General features: G+C 39.9%; 1 pseudogene; it reads right to left on the reverse strand.

Annotated features, from left to right (window-relative positions):
• Positions 1-981: 981 nt before the first annotated feature.
• Positions 982-15,866, reverse strand: LOC139024067 (uncharacterized; annotated as a pseudogene).
• Positions 15,867-16,072: the final 206 nt, after the last annotated feature.

A 16,072-nucleotide genomic window follows, 5' to 3' on the forward strand; every position in this document is an offset into this window, starting at 1 on the left:
AAAATAACTCTTCAGTAACTCTTCTACAACAAAGAGTAAGCTAGATTCTAGGAATTATAACGGGTAAATTGTTAAACACTAAATTGTTAGTGTATACAGTAGTAGTAGTAGCTCTCAATTGCTGCTCTCAACATAATTGGCGGTTCCCAATAGTAAACATTCTGTATCCTTTAATCTTTACCATTTTACCCATTTTACCCGTCTCATCCTAATGTCTATAAATTGTTTCTAATATTGTGTGTTTGTGTACATAATAGAAGCAGAGCATTCTATTGGGGGAGGCAACATCATGCTGTGGGTGGGCTCATCAGTGAAATATCTCTGAACCACTCTCCTATGGGGAGAGACAAAGAACCCTTTAAGGTTTAGGTAGTATATTTTTTTCCTTAGTGGTTGTTCATTTGATTCATGTTTTACAGATAATTATACCGCAGCGCGGCTAAAACTAGCAGAGGCCGAGGCGCTCACAGATTTACAGACAGATACAGAAGAGTTAGAGTCTATTGTGAAGGTGAAACGCAGGCGAATGTAAGTTCTGTTTAGTAGTATTATTTTCATGTTTTGTGACTTGTAGTGAGCATTGAATAAATGACCTTAGTTTAAAGATGTTCAGTCTCATTTAAACTTTTAAAACATTTGTTAGAAAAACAAACAGAAGATTCCCAGGAGAATATGATGATGATGAGCCCAGGAGTATGTCAGAGAGAAACATACCCAGTGCACCAACAATGTATAAACAACCCAAGAGCAGCAGTAAAGAGAACACTGCAGAGTGCACCAAAATCAATAAACCACTGCAATCCAAAAACTATACGTCTCCTGGACCATCTGACTCCAGAGGACACACGTATCCTGGCCCATCAAACTATAGGGTCATCAGATTCCTGAAGACATGCCTCTCCTGGGACCATCTGACTCCAGAGAACATGCCTCTCCTGGGCCATCTGACTCCAGAGGACACACATATCCTGGCCCATCAAACTATAGGGCCATCAGATTCCTGAAGACATGCCTCTCCTGGGCCATCAGACTCCAAAAGACATGCCTCTCCTGGGTCGTCTGACTCCAGAGGACATGCCTCTCCTGGGTCGTCTGACTCCAAAGGACATGTCTCTCCTGGGTCGTCTGACTCCAGAGGAAATACGTCTCCTGGCCCATCAGACTATAGAAGACACGCCTCTCTTGGCCATCAGATTCCAGAAGACACGCCTCTCTTGGGTCGTCTGACTCCAGAGGACATGCCCTCTCCTGGGCCATCTGACTCCAGAGGACATGCCTCTCCTGGGCCATCTGACTCCAGAGGAAATACGTCTCCTGGGCCATCAGACTATAGAAGACACGCCTCTCTTAGGCCATCAGATTCCAGAAGACACGCCTCTCTTAGGCCATCAGATTCCAGAAGACACGCCTCTCTTGGGCCATCAGATTCCAGAAGACACACTTCTCCTGAGCTTATACAGAGTCACCAGATTTTAGAAGGTATGCCCTCTTTTCTGGAAATGTTGCACCAAATAAATACAATATCAATATGTACGTAGGAAAATGTTTTCAATTAACTTTTAACTTAATTTGAGAAAGTGTAGTATATTGCAATTCGATAGTTTTTTATTGTCAATGTATAACAAGTTAGTAAACACTTTTGAATTTTGTTGACATTACAACCCCAATATGCTGTTACCGGGAAATTCCACCAAAAAAAGAAAGATTTAGGTACTCCATTTTTTACATTAGTCTACTGTTGATCCACTTCCAAAATGTCYGTTATTTGTATACAAAAAGTGTCACAGAATGATACATTTTACATTGTGTTTTGAGTAGGGATTGCCAGAATGTAACAAATACTGTACCTAAGTACTTTACTTTATAGCATAAGTAATACATTACCAATACAAATGAAACAAGTTTATGAATGTTTGAACTTCCAGTAGGGCTGAGCTAATGGAGTCCAGACGGTTAACAACTAGTAATGCCTCTGCTGAGTCTCTTGATTACTGTCTGGTAGAGACTCAACGCAACGACCACAAACCGCTGAAGTGAACAACTGTGAGCATTTGTTTTGCGCTAAGGAATTGTGTTGAGTAATGATGTAACAATTCACAGGTCCTTATGCGCTCCGATTGAAATGTTGAAGATAGGAGTGCTTTGCAAACCCCTGATGTAGTATGCATCGTAAAAAATATATATATTTTAAACATTGTGAATCGCCAGTGCAGAATTTTTTTTTTCTTATTTATATTACATTATTTGAACTTTTCCCCCAAAATACCTCATATCTTATGTGACAGCTGACGCACACMCTCCTCTCTTTCTTTCATGTGCTGTCTAGTCAAGCTGAACACTACCTAGCTTCACATGCTGACCAACACGAGTTTGACAGCTTTTTCTTTTAGGCTTTATTAGTTTGATCATTTGACAGCTTATTGTTATCTATGCGCTGTGTGTAAAGACAAAGCAGTATTTGTTTTTACTGACTGTCAACAGATATACTGCATGTGCATGTGGTACAATTTGTAGTTTGTGGTTTAGTTCTGTTAAAACTGGTGGTAACTTTCCACAAATCTGCACACATTTTGTGTAGTATCTGCACACGTTTTATGTAGTATCTACACAATTTGAAGGCAAAATACGCGACTACGAAAGACAACCCTAAAATACCCCCAAAATTTTTTTTTGGACAGGGTTTTCAAAATGCTAAATTCTCCAATTCACTGCCTACCCAACCAAAGACCTACAACAGCGACACATTTTCAAAACGTATAATAGAGATAGATCCGTTTTGTGTTTTCATGATTCCTCCTGGTCTTCAAATACGCTGAAACACGTACAGTATACATGTTTTATAACTACAGGACAGACCAGGAATTGTTCTCAGCGCAAAGACTTTAAAAACATCACTATTGCATGGAGATGATTTATGTTCTGTTTGTGTTTATTAAATGTATATTTATTGTTTAAAAGACTGTATGACTCTTCATGTTCTTCAGCTCTGCTCCTGAATGTTCTGACAAAGCAGGAAATTATATTAGAACAAATTAGAATAATTAGTCAAACCATTCAAGACCAGAGAGGCAGGAGYGTCCTGCAAGAAGACCTACCTGATGGTCTTTTTCCAGTAGGAAGTGTTCAACAAATGGAACATCTTGATGGCGAGCTGAAGGCCGGCAGAGAGTTCAGGCAAAAGATGCTGAGAACTCATTGTTGCATTTCTATCTCCTGACCRAGTCAGCCATTATAAMTATGCTTTAAAAATTGGTGGTATTATTAGCTGAGACATAATCAATATCCAGATCTGTATGGAGCCTTAGTTATCCAAAACTAAGATAATGTTTGTGTTTCTGATATTGGAAAAAAAACTCAGCAGCCAATATGCTATTAAAATGAGGTGAGTTACTTAATATTGACATTCAAAATCCATATGTTATGGTCCCTGTTCTGTTGTCTGTGTGGTTACAGATTGACTATTTGGGATGGAACGGTGGCTGTGATGTGAAAGAGAGATTGTGGAGGATCATGGCACATAATCTCCAACGATCTTTCAAAGACCATGAAGTGGAGGGGAATTCGTGGAAAGGTGCCCTTCTGTCAAGTGCAGACGGGCACTGGCGTTAGTTGCAATTAAGTTAAGTTAAGTTAGTTATTTAGTTGCAATTAAATTAAATTAGTTGCAATTAAGTTTGGCTTAATTGCTCAGGGTAATCTAGCTCATATTTTTATTTTATTTTTACCAAGTGATCAGATGACGGTAATAGTGGTCAATTTTCATGACAACTATGTTGTCAATAAGCCAGACAAGTTTGTTTTTTTGCACCATCAATGTTGCTGTCTTAGAGACTAGTTTCTGTTCCAATGTTGTTAGTGTTCTGATGTGGCCCAGTGTTGTCAGTGTTCTGATGTGTATAAGGCTTGTTGTCATTTGCAAGTCATGTTTCTATTTTGTCTTTACAAAGCCCATTTGGGCAACAATCATTTGAGATGTGAGCTTGTTTTAAAGCAATATGGGCAACAGTGTTAGCTGTGTTGCATCTGCAGAACTTAAATGTTAAGTATCAATGCATGTGTATGTTATGGTGAATGATTAAGCTAGCATGCCCTAGCTAGACTTTAGTACATTACAGTAGAGCACAATAGAGTACAGTTTACATTACTGTATTCTAATTTAATGTGCTTTGTTGTGCTAACTTTACTATAATATACACATAAATTAAAAGACCATTTCAGTATTTAGGACCATCATCAMATAAATGTTATAGAAGGATGAAGCCACTTGTTTTTAATTATCACTAGGCTTTTAGCAACTTATCAGCAGCAGCAGTCTTCCTTGAGATGGAAATAGTAACAAAAGGCTCCAGAAACACACAAATACGTACTTTTACAAGCTGCAAAGTACTCGTTATCCTGCTGCAGGTCTGTAGATTGTACTACATGATTCCAGGTTGTAGAAATTAACGTTTTGTAATTCTAAACTTTATCTGCAATGATCTGTGGCCGTAGGTTTTGCCGTCTTGAGACAATATCTGACATGAACGTGCAAAGTTTCAAATGACACAATTTTTTGTTTCTACAACATCTACAGACCTGCATCATAATAACAAGATCTTTGCAGCTTGTAAAAGGACGGATCTGTTTTCCAGATGATGCTCAGGAAGACGAACGTGCTTCAGGTAAGTTACTCAACCTAGTGATATACATTTAAGTGTCTTCAACCTTCTATAACATGGCATCTAWATGATAAATACAGATTAGTGTCCTAAATACATAAATTGTCCTTCAACTGCTGTAATTTGATTTCCCAACTTGTCAATCAATCAGACCAACCAAATGTGGGGTTATAGCTCAAGAATAGACACATTGTAGTTTTAACATTGTATGTATTATCTTTTGCTTGTGAATAAAATGTACAAATCACAGTCCAATCCTGTCTTTATTGTTGTAGAATTTTTTCACAAGAGCATCTAACCCAGAGAAAGTGTCTCTTACAATATATGTCCCAAATGAAGCTTTCTTATTGCAGACCTCCGGTTTCATTATGGCAGTACGACCTTGTTCCGGCTAGAATAAGTGAACCTTAGCTGAGTTGTTGGCTAAAATGCGGTTACAAGGTGCGTCAATTCTGGCTGTTATGTGGGCCACACAAAAGTGGCCAATGTGAGCGAGGTCCGGCCCAGATACGTTTTGCTAACTGTGTCATTGCACCAGCAAATTGAACAATAACCAATTGTTTTTGATTAGAAAACAAATAAAACCTTCAGCTCACAACATTCAGGGGGTGAGCATGCTCTACCACTATGGGATAGTTTACTTGGCGCAATGTAAGACAGTCTCGTTTTCCAATTGTTTATTTTTGTAGCGTTTATCGTTCCTGTTCACATCGAGGTGAAGCGCGGAATACTTGAAGGAATGAATACGAGCCTCACGCTTATTTATCTGTTGAAGGCGGGGCTTCCAGTGAGGCTTGGATTTCATTGGCCTTGTCAGGCGTGATTGTAGATCCTTCATCCAAAGTCGCGAGAGTGCGACTCCCCATAGTATGTCGTACTGAAGTTGACGGACTGAAAGGACTGAAAGGGAACTTCTACTTTAGTGCAGTGACTGCAGTGACATTTTTCACAATAAAATCAAATGGCTCTATATAGTGCCAAATAAGGGTTCTTTGGCTTGTAACCATAGCGGAACCCTTGTTGGTGCTATATGGAGCCTTTTTCTAAGGTTCTATAAAGTACCATGCTCATGAGGTTCAAAATGGAACCTGTATGGTGCTATAAAGAACCACTCAAAAAAGGTTGTACACAGCACCAAAAAAAGCTGTGGTTTTGGGGCTATATAGAACCCTTTTTATGGTTCTTTACAGAACCTTTATTGAAAATGATTCTATACAGAACCATTTTCAATCTCAAAGGTTATTTTTATTGTTTTATATTGTAAAAATTCCATAGATTTTATTATTGTTTTTATTAATACATCGGTGTGCTAGCTCTTGAACGGCTGGGGGTCCCTGAGGAGACAATTCAGAACTCCTAACTTAATCAACCATTCASAAGACCATACGTGAATTTTTCACAAGACACACTGACTATAGTCTTAAATAACATGTAAAAGCATAACACAACACATTATATAAAATGGAGTGACACTCTCATTCACGGCTGCACAAAAAGAGCTGTGAACAAACCACGGCCAAAATATTCTAATGAGACACCCCTACGTTTTAATTTTCACTAAAAGAGGGAATAACTTTTTTTTGAACCGCAAAGAACCATTGAAGGGCTCAAAGGGTTCTGTGAGTCAGTATGGTTCCACATAGAACCCTCACCRTTCCCAAGGAACCCTTGAGGAACCCTCATGTTGTAGTGCATAAGCCTACATTTTGCATCATTCCATTCTACTGTTAGTTGACCTTTCTTTCCTCTGTCAGGTCCCTGTGGTTGTTCCTGAAGGTGGCTAGCAGTACTGGATCATAACAACGTAATACAAGTTGTGCAATAATTTGGGACATGCAGCCTATTWGAATCATTATGGAACGCAGACCATTCACAGCAGTTTAAACCTGGAGCCTGCTTCATGACCACTGGACCGTTGTCATCACAGTTACGTGATTAGTGAGGATTATTAGGGTAGATTTATACGACTATTGTTTAACCACCACTGTACACTTTTCTCACCCTCCAATATTTCATGGGTTGAAGAATGAAATATGTCAACTTTCAGGATGAATCAAACCACTGTATTTTTGATTTACTAATATATGTTGTGCATAAAGACTCTCCAACCTGTTTAGGTATGGTTCATAACTTAACTTGACACCCAGTGTCATAACATGTTATGACACGGTGATAACTATGTCATATGTCATAACGGCTGACATAACTTGTCATAAGTTGTTATAATATGGTCATAACACTGTCGTGACACATATATTTAGACCTGCTGTGACATATAGTGTGTCATTTTATTTTATGACACCTACATAAGAGTGTTAAAACCCCTCAAAAACTACCACACAAGGCAAAACATTCCATTACACCATAGCCTACGTGTCAACAGCATGTTTATGCTGTATCATTTATTTTTTAAATTGACCATATTAAATGATCGTTGTAATTGCGCACACATTGATGTCAGACATGCACCTACTCTAATGCTCTGTTGCTGATGATTGGGGTGGATGCAGGAGCAGATTTCAGGAGCAGGACAACAAAACTTTTTGATAGATGACTGATATATGGGCATGTACAGTGGGGCAAAAAAGTATTTAGTCAGCCACCAATTGTGCAAGTTCTCCCACTTAAAAAGATGAGAGAGGCCTGTAATTTTCATCATTGGTACACTTCAACTATGACAGACAAAATGAGAAAAAGAAATCCAGAAAATCACATTGTAGGATTTTTTATGAATTTATTTGCAAATTTAGCACACAGTCATGCAATCTCCATAGACTGGCAGTAGTATGGTCTTTTCTGAAGAGCTCAGTTACTTTCAACGTGGCACCGTCTAAGGATGTTACCTTTCCAACGAGTCAGTTCGTCTACTGTCTGCCCTGCTAGAGCTGCCCTGGTCAACTGTAAGTGCTGTTATTGTGAAGTGGAAATGTCTAGGAGCAAAAACTGCTCAGCCGCGAAGTGGTAGGCCACATAAGCTCAGAACGGGACGGCTGAGTGCTGAAGTGCGTAGCATGTAAGAATCGCCTATTCTCGGTTGCAACACTCACTACCGAGTTCCAAACTGCCTCTGGAAGCAACGTAGGCACAACAAGTGTTTGTTGAGAGCTTCATGAATTGGGTTTCCATGGCCGAATAGCCGCACACAACTCTAAGATCACCATGCGCAATGCAAGTTGTCAGCTGGAGTGGTATAAAGCTCGCCGCCATAAGACTCTGGAGCAATGGAAATGCATGTTCTGGAGTGATGAATCACGCTTCACCATCTGGCAGTCCAACGGACAAATCTGGATTTGGCGGATGCCAGGAGAAGGCTACCTGCCTGAATGCATGTAAAGTTTGGTGGACGAGGAATAATGGTCTGGGGCTGTTTTTCATGGTTCAGGCTAGCCTCCTTAGCTTGAAGGGAAATCTTAAGGCTACAGCATACAATGGCATTCTAGACGATTCTGTGCTTTCAATTTTATGGCAACAGTTGGGGGAAGGCCCTTTCCTGTTTCAGCATGGTCCCTAGAGGAATGGTTTGTCAAAATCTGTGTGGAAGAACTTGACTGACCTGAACAGAGTCCTGACCTCATCGAGCACCTTTGGGATGAATTGGAACGCCAACTGCGAGCCAGGCCTAATTGCTCAACATCAGTGCTGACCTCACTAATGCTCTTGTGGCTGAATGGAAGCAAGTCCCTGCAGCAATATTCCAACATATAGTAGAAAGCCTTCCCAGAAGAGTGGAGGCTTTTTATAGAAGCAAAGGGGGGACCAACTCCATATTAATTCCCATGATTTTGGAATGAGATGTTCTACGAGCCGGTGTCCACATACTTTTGGTCATGTAGTGTATGTCACAACAGGTGTAAATATATCGGTCATGACAGTATTATGATTATGACAAGTTAGGTCAGCTGTTATGACATTGTGACATGGTAATGTCCGTGTCATAAAGTCTTGTGTTACCTACTATGCTAACCCTAAATAATCTTCAAGATCAGAGTATTTTTTAAATCTACCAATTGGTGATGAAAATGAGACGAATATACATGTATTTAGGCCTATATGACTTTCTTTCATTGGTCGCTAATATTCGTAACTTTTTTCTTAATATGCAGTATATTCTAATCAGCCTATCGAGAACATTTTAATTAAAGGTACACCAKATTMAAAGGGATGGCTTTATATAAATGTACTGAGAACCCTATTGAATGAAAACTCCATGAGAAAATCTGTTGGCCAGCAAGTGGGAGGGTTTTCAGCGGATGAAMGAAACGTTTTCAGTGCGAGCAAGGCAGCCACACCTGCAAATCTAGCCTTTTGAGTGACTAAAATGTGACCAACCGGCTCGAAAAGGACTTATGTAGCAATATTTGAAATTGTGTCTTTTACATTGGATGAAAGTAGAGACTCAGAGCTACAAAATGGTACATCATACACTACATTTGAGGAACAACGGGAAAGTCATTCTGCTTTGAAAGTTGATAAACTTGTAACCCCACTTTTGAGAAAATGGCCCTTGAATAGTTTGGTAGACCTGGAAAGCTCTTCTCTGTCTACACCCATTCAGCATCATTCACACCCTCTTAGGCCTTAGCCCCACCCATCTCTTTAGGATTTACATGTGAGGCCATGTACTAAACAACCAAAGACACCTACGAAGAAGGACTGTGTGATGATGGCATCTCAGGTAAGCAGCACTGGGCGTTCTCCCGTCCAACTTCTACATAGTCAGTAGTTAGCTCCTACGATTCAGTGTTGATTCATACCATTCTACTATATTACATACATACCGTAGAATGATAAATCATGCAATTATTATTCTCAAGCGAACCAAAAAGCATTTATTTTGAATTCATCTAACTTTCTATCATGGCAACTCATAAGCAGGCCATGCCCTATTTGTTTCATAGTCGATATATAATCATATTTCATGACAGTGTAACGGTTAGCTTTTTTTGCAGAAAAATCCATTAGCTAATGATACTGTACACAGGCTTACTATAAAACACACAGTTGCTCTCAGTGTTGTCATACATGCATTGTTTTTAATCATATAACATGAACTAATTGGGATATTGCTTCATTGCAGGGAAGAATGGCTCAGCAGCTATTGATCAGGTTGAAGGATAGGATCTATCATCAGCAGATGACCCATTGATTTGTGTGCAGACAAGCGTTACAGTTTGTTCGAGCTGGGGTAAATTATATTGATATTCCTGTGGAGGTGGTAGATGGTCTGCAACAGTTTATTGAAGTTGTCAGCACCTATCTCACACACAATGTTGGCCCTTCACTATTTAATGAAGTTGTTATCAGTTCTTATGGTGGGAATGTAGGACGGCCAAAACTAGAAATGACTCGTGACACATTTCAAAGTATGCTGGATACTGCTTTTCCTCTGGCTAACTTAGCTGACATGCATGGCATTTCAAGGTCGACCATTTACAGAAGGATGAAAGAACACAATATGTATTTCAGGGAATGCTATTCTGATATGTCAGATGAAGAGTTAGACCAGAAAGTCATCGCCATTAAGGCAAGGATGCCTCATGTGGACTTAAGAATGGTCAAAGGAAGTCTCAGAGCAATGGGCCATCGTGTACGATGGCGAAGAGTTAGGGAGTCTTTGCAGCGTGTAGATGGTGCAGGTATCATTGCCAGAATGATCCAGCRTCATTGTATTGCTCGGCGAWGATACTCTGTTCCTGCTCCCCTGTCTCTCGTCCACATTGATACAAATCATAAATTGATAAGGTAKTYAGATGTATAATGRCTCCATCAAATCTATGAAGATATTTTTACTTTTTTATTCTTACTTATTCGTAGACACATTTTCAARAATGCATGAAGTTGTTCTTCATCAACTGGTAATGCATAAATAACTTTGAATTACAATGCTTTTTTCCCAAGATACAACATTGTCATCTTTGGCGGTATAGATGGATTTACAAGGAAGGTAAATATATTATTTTGTATGCATATTGCATATTTCCCATCACCTAATGAACAACCACAACACCGGTCTGGTGTTAAGCGTAGGCTACCTCTTYTATAGATCCTCTATCTGGACACTGCAGCCAATAACAAAGCAGCAACTGCTTRTGGATACTTTATGGATGGAGTCGGCAGATATGGATGGCCTTCAAGGTAAATATTGATATAGTAGAATGAAAAAAAMAATGACTTGCATTATGCATATTCATCCTAACCACTAATGTATTGTAACGTCTTGTGAGGAGTWACTTTCTGTATTAAAACCCTTGACATCTCCTCATCAAACCTCCTAGATTACTTTCTGTGCTGTTTTGACGTATCCTGGAAATGAAATCTGCTGCTTTAGATTGAACGGTCAAATCTCAGTTTGTCACGCCCAGGCTATAGAGAGGCTTTTTATTCTCTATTTTGGTTAGGCCAGGGTGTGACTAGGGTGGGCAGTCTATGTTCTTTTTTCTATGTTGTGTTTCTATGTGTTTGGCCTGGTGTGGTTCTCAATCAGAGTCAGCTGTCTATCGTTGTCTCTGATTGGGAGCTATACTTAGGTAGCCTGTTCCAAACAGTGTTTGTGGGTAGTTGTTTTTTGTTTTGTATTCTGTACCAGACAGAACTGTTTTGGTTATTCTTTTTTTTATTTTATTTTTTCATTTTTGTGTTTAGTGTTCGGTTATTTAAATAAATATGAACACGCACTACGCTGCACTTGGTCCTCATCTTCTCTTGAATGCCGTGACAGTTATTGTATTCATATCTACAAAAATAAGCTATTCTTTACTTTAAGAGTGCGAGCTGATCAGGGGACAGGTTGAACATAATATTTCCAGATGTATGTTCACTGTCCGAGGAACAGGCTGTGGAAGATTTATTGCTGGCAAGTGCCCATAACCAGAGGTAATTAAACTGTTCTGTGTTATTTTTCTTTTTCCCCTCTGCCTGTCTTGTTGTACATGGAACCTGTCTCACATGCATTAATTAAAACCTTAAGATGTCAGCTGCTAATTCTAAGATTTAACCACGTAAACACTCTGCCATTTTCACTGGACTATAGCACAGTTGCTGCCAAGTCATGATTTCCTGGGGGTTAGCCTTGCATTAACCAAGTGGTGAGACACATAGCCCTCTATATTTAAATGTTTCAGGTACACTCTGATAGGTGTCTGCGTCACATTTATCAGTAACTCACAGAGGCACACACAACTTGCATTTCTATAACCTCGGACCCACCTCAGTGTTCACTATTCATGGAGGAAGACCACAGGACCACAGAGATTAGGTCCCCCACCACAAAACCTTTTATTTCTCTCTGTTAGAGTGGAACGCTTATGGAGAGATCTTTGGAGTGCTGTGACTAGTCAGTACTACAACTTGCTGCACAGTTTGGAGGAAGAAGGCAACCTTGAGCTGTCCAATTCTATCCACCTCTTCTGTGTGGGATACGGGTTCCTACCTCGTCTGCGGGCAGATCTGCAGCATTTCACAGAGAGTTGGAGTAATCAACCTTTAAGTACAGAGGRGAACCTGACACTTCACCAGCTGTGGCATATCGTAATTCTCCAAACACCTGTGTCTYAGCCAGACTATGCAGAGGTATGTGTCTGTGTCATATGTGAATGGCTTGACAGATCTTCCTTTAAATTTATCGTCACTAATACAGATTTGTTTCTTTTGAGTTTTCCAGATTCAGCAGGTGGAGGACCTGCTTTTTCAGCAGGATAATCTGGAAACACTGACAATGGGATCATTGTTCCTGACACCCCACGCCCCCTGTCTACTGAGAATCTTGCTGTGCTGCAATGTCAAGTGACCRCTACCACTGACTCCTCATCTGTTGGTAAGGACATATACATGCATGCTTTTGATTAGTTATGAGTCCACAACCTTTTTAAGTGCAGTCCTCCCACAATATGTAGGATATTGTTTTAGCCCCAGTGCCACTCTTGATACTGGCAAAAAAAAAAATGTTTTTTTGTTGGAAAACAAAACAACACCTCTTAAACTCTGTAATAAAATATGATGTGAATGTATGGTCTTTAAGGATGGTTGTATTCAACCTCCAATGTCTTGACAGATTGAATGCCCCGTTGAGTTTTATGTCCAGGATCACCTCTGCATGATCAGATATGACTATGCTTCCTATCCTAGCGGATAAAACAGACTGCAAAGACGTCCTGGGCATAAAAAAGTAAAAAATAAATAAATAAAAGTCTATTCTAGTCTGACATCCATGAGGTGCAGAGAAAAAAGTGAACTCTCTGTTGGAGGGGTGAAAAGTTCTCCAAACATCAGCATACCCCAGATCATCACAAATAGCTTTAAGTGACTTAGCTCGAGGAGAGAGTGGAGTTATACCGCTGGGAAACTTATCAATAAGGGGGTTCAACAAACAATTAAAATCTCCTCCAACCACTCCAATTTTAATTCTGAAAAGTCTAGAAATACCTTAGTGAGGAAATCAGGGGGGTGGGCAGGGGGGAAGTAAATATTCATTATGGAGATGTTCTGCCCTTGTAAAGTACCATAAATTTGGTCGCTTTGTTATAATTAATCTTTCACACAATTCAAGACCTTAAGTGGTAATCCCAAATTAAAGCAACAAAGATTTGCCTGCTTCTCTTCACAGGAACATGTGTTTTATCAGTCAGTTAACGCAATCTTTCAGCTACACTCTATCAAACCTTGCAACGTATTTGATTGCTGTTTCAATGTTTGATTTAACTGCATCGTAAAGTCTCAGATGGGCTGTGGGAAATGTTATTGTCTCGGTGCATGCACTAACAGGGTGACAAACAGTGTGGTTATCTTGAATTTTTCTCTCTCTGAGACTAGCAGGTGTCTGTGTGCCTGCCACTGCATTACACTGGGAACAGAAAGTGGTTCTCCAGTGTCTTTCTCGTCATTGTGTTACATTGACATCGCTCCTATGGAGCAGCTCATTTGAGTTTAAAGACAAACATGACATACTACAGTAACAAAAGCAGGGAGTAGGCACGAGTGCAAACAATACATACCATCAAGTTCTTGGAAGAATTTTTTTAAGAAATCCAAGATTTCCGTCTCCTTCTTTTGTTTTGGAGAACCACTTTCACTAATCTCTGGGGCCAGGTTTGAGATGTAGTGTGCATCAACCTAAAGACATTGAGGTCGAGTTTTGACTATCTAAAATTCCAAGACATACATTACTTTCACTATAATTCTGATACACAGGTCACCTGAACAAAACCAGGATCCCGTAAATAACATTCAGATTTAGCAGGCAGAATACTAAAATAGAGTTTGTTAATTACCATGTCATCATCCCCAATCACAAAGATATTGCGACATTCCTTTGGTTTCTTCTGCATGACCTCTATTAGGCTGTAGACTTCAAGGCCTTCCCGCAGCTGCTGAAGCATCGGCGTACGTTTTGTGGTTAAATGTAGCAAAACAGCTCTTAACAAAAGGAAAAAGATAGACATGGACATTCATTGAGATTTGCATATCTTACTGCAGAAATGTCACGACTTCCGCCGAAGTCGGCTCCTCTCCTTGTTCGTTCGGCGGTCGGCGTCACCGGTCTTCTAGCCATCGCCGCTCTACTGTTCATTGTTCCATTTGTTTTGTCTTGTTTCCCCGCACACCTGGTTTACATTCCCTAATCACACTACATACTGTATATATTCCCTCTGTTCCCCCCCATGTCTTTGTGTGGAATTGTTATTTGTTACGTGTTTTTGTGTGACGCACCAGGCTGGTGTTTCCCGGGGTGTCACGTTCCTGACCTTATTTCCTTTGTTTAGCCTTGTTTAGTTGGTCAGGACGTGAGCTGGGTGGGCATTCTATGTTATGTGTTTCTATGTTGGGTTCATTGTATTAGCCTGATATGGTTCTCAATCAGGGGCAGGTGTTTTACGTTTCCTCTGATTGAGAACCATATTAAGGTAGGCTGTTCTCACTGTTTGTTTTTGGGTGATTGTTGCTGTGTCTGTGTTTGTTCGCCACACGGTACTGTTTCGTTTCATTCGTTCGTGTGTTCATTCCTGTTTGTGCGTTCATGTTTTATGTTCTCAAGTTCAGGTCTGTTCACGTCGTTTTTGTTTAAGTGTTCTTCATTACGTCGCTTAAAGAAATAAAATATGGATACATACCACGCTGCATATTGGTCCGATCCTTGCTCCTCCTCAGACGAGGAGGAAGACGAGCATTACACGGGGACCGTATTTCACCCGTAGTATGTTTATTGTTAAACTCTTCTTCTTCATTGTGACTTTGTCGCGCCTTACACTTTCGCTTTTGGCTGGAGGTTTGACGCAGTTGCGTCCGGCTGTTTGCTTCTGCCTAATAAAGTGTGCAGCTGATCACAACTCTCTGCTCTCCTGCACTTGACTTCTACACCAGTAAGGCATGATAATGTACTCTAAAAACAATATTGTTTAAAACATAATGAATGAAATCTGTTGACACACATTGTGGGTTGTTGCAATGTAAGAATAATGGACTTTAAAACACAATTTCAACTCAGATCAAATGTTTCAGCCCATGAAGGCTGTGTAGCCACAGTTGAGGATTCCTTCAGTGTAGAGTGACAGGTCAAAGGCATCTTCGATCTGAAAGCACATTTTATTTTTCAAACACAACTAATTAATTGCTGAAAAATTAATGAGAAGAATATACACTTTCAATTTCATCAACACACCGTTTCCAGTATTGGGGACAACACTCATGTACACTATCCTTTGTTAGGTCCTTCAGGGTCCTGGTCACCAGATAGTAGTAACACCACTCCTGCATATATCGTGGAGACGGTCCACCTTGTGCAAGGCTCACTGCAAATATTTCACCTGCCACTCTGGATATAAGAGAAGGTGAAATAAGAAAATGTTCCTTCAGTTTTTTTTGTTTTTTTTACATTTAGGAACGTATGTATTTTACATGTGCCTAACACTTTTGTACTGTACTGTATGTACATACAGGTGACTATATATTGACTATGAAACAAATAGGGCATGGCCTGCTTATGAGTTGCCATGAAAGAAAGTTAGATGAATTCAACTGAAAATGGCACTAACAGGCATTCGTAGCTAAATGCTTTTGGTTCGCTTGAGAATAACAATTGCATGATTTATCATTCTACGGTATGTATGTAATATAGTAGAATGGTATGAATCAACACTGAATCGTAGGAGCTAACTACTGACTATGTAGAAGTTGGACGGGAGAACGCCCAGTGCTGCTTACCTGAGATGCCATCATCACACAGTCCTTCTTCGTAGGTGTCCGATATGACTTTGTGTTGGAAAGAAAGGCTGAACAGTTTTGGTTTTAGCCAAGCTGACAATCAAAAAATGGCTGAACAATGGAGAAGCATCATCCACACCTCCCAATACAGCCCGCCCACAGCTGTGCGTTCAAAAGTGCAACAAAAAGCAAAGGGGGAAGTCTAGCGAACAATTATT

The sequence above is a fragment of the Salvelinus sp. IW2-2015 genome, unplaced genomic scaffold, assembly GCF_002910315.2.
Source record: "Salvelinus sp. IW2-2015 unplaced genomic scaffold, ASM291031v2 Un_scaffold936, whole genome shotgun sequence".
NCBI lineage: Eukaryota > Metazoa > Chordata > Actinopteri > Salmoniformes > Salmonidae > Salvelinus > Salvelinus sp. IW2-2015.